Source organism: Microplitis mediator, chromosome 7 (genome assembly GCF_029852145.1).
Source record: "Microplitis mediator isolate UGA2020A chromosome 7, iyMicMedi2.1, whole genome shotgun sequence".
Classification (NCBI taxonomy): Eukaryota; Metazoa; Arthropoda; class Insecta; order Hymenoptera; family Braconidae; genus Microplitis; species Microplitis mediator.
The window spans coordinates 11,622,308-11,625,198 of NC_079975.1; the positions used below are offsets into that span (position 1 = coordinate 11,622,308).

The window sequence follows — 2,891 nt, forward strand, 5'->3', positions numbered from 1 at the left end:
AATATTTTATTTTGGGGTAGTTATTAACTTGAATCAATTTTCTTTTTGGAATAATTACAATTTTCGAAACTTACCTTTCTTATTACTCAGGGATGTTTTTCCGACTAATGTTTGATACCTTTATTTTTACGTTTGGACTAAGTACGCATATGGTCGCGCCCAGAAAAAGAAACGTTGGTTTATAGAAAAAAAATTTTTTTTTATGAATAGAATATCTAAGTCAAATCGAACTTTAACTACAAAAAAAAATATAATAAAAATTTCCACAAGGGTTGTAAATGTAATTGTTAACACTGACAGTATAATACACGCATGCACAAAGATTTAAACCTTGTTGTTATACACAATCGATGAATTGGAAAAAGAATTACCAAAGCTGAGTAGTAATTACGAATAGTTATTGGAATTAATTAGTACTTAAGTACACATAAATAATTATATAAATTGTTCTTTTAAAAAAAAAAAAAAAAATGTAATAAACTAATCATAGCTTTCAAGTCGTTATCCCTGAAAAAAAAAAAATAATAAAACAGTAAAAATACATATAGGTATGTACATATTTTTTTTTTCTTTTTTTCTCTCTCTCTGAAATACAAAAATATGAAATTTGTGTTATAAACATTAATAATGAACAAAAAAAGGGGTAATTAAAGTATAAAATAGCAATCGTTATTTAAATCTAACATATTAAACTAGGAATAATTTCCTTAAAGCTGCACTAAACTAAACGCAATTTTCATTTTTTTTTGTGTTAGGATATTTTTTTTTTATCAAAAAAATAGTCAATTATTATTATAAAATTAAAATTATACAATAATTAAGTTGTTATTTGAATTTCTTTTGTCGTGTTGGAAAATTTTGAAAAAAATTCTCATTGTAATTAGAAGTCTACAGACTGATAAAATTTTATGTTAGAAAATTTGGTAACTGGAAAAGAAAAAAAAAAAAAACTGTGAACTCCCTAAAAATAATATTCAAAATAAAACGATTGAAATGAAATTTTTTGAAATACAAATTAATCTGATGAGTGTGTATTAGTACTGGGATATTATATGATCTTAGAAATTTTAAATTATTTTCGCGATAGCATCTTATGCACTATACGTGACGTGAGAAGAAGGAGCCCAAGAGATTTTGGATGACGTGGAGTATATCCTCGATGGGACCTAGGTCACCCGGATAATAACAGGGCCGGTTATACTCTTCGAGCGTGATCCTAGCTCGAGAATACTGGTGCACCCGTAACTCGTGGATACGCTCGAGATAAGAATAGATGTCACCGAAAACAGCCGGGAGACCGACTATTTTCTCCATCTCGTCCATAAGATCCAGGGCCACCAAAGGGGGATAAAGACCCTCACATAGCATCCCTAAAATTGCTACGAGCCGTCGGTTAGTCTGAAAAAAAGGGGGGTGCGTTAATAATGTAAGAATTGAAAAAAAGGGGGGGGGGAAAGGTAAAATACTTACATCCCTCGGAAGCCGGAGAGCACGGTGGTTAAAGTACCGCATAGAAACGAATTCTGGCATGTTGCTACTGGTTTCTGCCGCGGGTCGCCTAAACAGAAAAAGAGGATTAAATGTATTATTCTTTTTGTTCTCTTCACTCGAACAGTTAATGACGTTAATTAATACTGTTGTTGGAATTGCAAATTGGAACAAGAAAAAAAAGAAGAGAGAGGAAGGAAATGTTTCATTGAAAATAATTTTAATTTTAACTCCCAAAAATAAAATTTATTTTAATGTTGATAATAACGGGCAAAATAAAAAAAAAAAAAAGAAAAAAAGGGGGGGCAGAAGAGAAATTTTTTTTCCCAGATCTTGAAATTTTTTTATTTTCTCTATATACATCCAAAAATAGTTTCAAGATTTTAGTTCGAAAATAGTTAACTAGTAAGTATCCTAGGAATAGATCAATTTTTAACTTTTAACGGCAATTTTTATCTGAAAAAGACTTATTGTAGATATTCGAGGAAAGATATAAAATATCTGATTTATATATATAAAAATCGTGGATTTTTGGAAGTAGTAAATTAAAAGTATTTCAATTTTAGCTTTGAGTAGCTAATAGTAAATTGATTTTGGAGGTATGCCTTGATTCAAATTTAAATTAAATTGAAGTGGATAATTATTACCTTGTATTAAGAAGTTTTCAAATTTTACGCCCAATGTTGTATGGGAACACAGTTAAAAGTTTTGCACTCTAACACTACACTTGTAACGAGCACGGTTGTTTCAATTTCACATTTATTACCCTCAAGGCAAAGCACAGGTTACCGTAATTTTGGAGTTTTGAAAAACCAGATAACTAGTGGAAAATTTAGAGTCGCGATCTGATGACGACGGGAATTAGAGATCGAATTAAGTCATTTTTCTGACTTCGGAATTTGGTAACGAGATATGTTTACAGCAGATAAGAGAACCATTCAGCGGAGATCGAAGCGAACTGCATGTGCTTGAACAAATTGATGTAAATTTAAATAAAACCTTTTGATTTAAGAAAAGTTTTCGGGAAATTTTCTTTCCTTTCTTTTTCCTAGATGTATAGATTTTTATTTTTTTTGATACTTCAGATATGTATGACAATAAGGTCTTTTTTTTATTCGGGTCCCAAGAAAATCTCTTAACCGACGGAGGAAAGAGAAGGAATATTCGGATGTATGCTATGATCTAACGATCAATAACATCGCTCGATAAATACCAGTCCTATAAGTAATTTCCCTTCTGTACATGAGTACTGACGCAAGTACGAAATGGTATAAAACATTTGAATTTTTTTTTATTGTTGCTTAAACTATAAAAGTCACGAAAATTTTTTTAAGATAATTTCCAGTTTATAATTAATTACTCTATTATTGTAAAATAATTATCTTACCTCAAGACTTCTGATT

At 30.0% G+C, this 2,891-nt stretch overlaps 1 long non-coding RNA gene across 1 annotated transcript; it reads right to left on the reverse strand.

Annotated features, from left to right (window-relative positions):
* Positions 1–933: 933 nt before the first annotated feature.
* On the reverse strand, positions 934–2,360 carry LOC130671798 (uncharacterized). Its single transcript, XR_008990577.1, has 3 exons — positions 2,136–2,360; positions 1,471–1,558; positions 934–1,398 (listed from the first exon to the last, which is right to left on the reverse strand). It is a non-coding gene; the product is annotated as an uncharacterized LOC130671798 (long non-coding RNA).
* Positions 2,361–2,891: the final 531 nt, after the last annotated feature.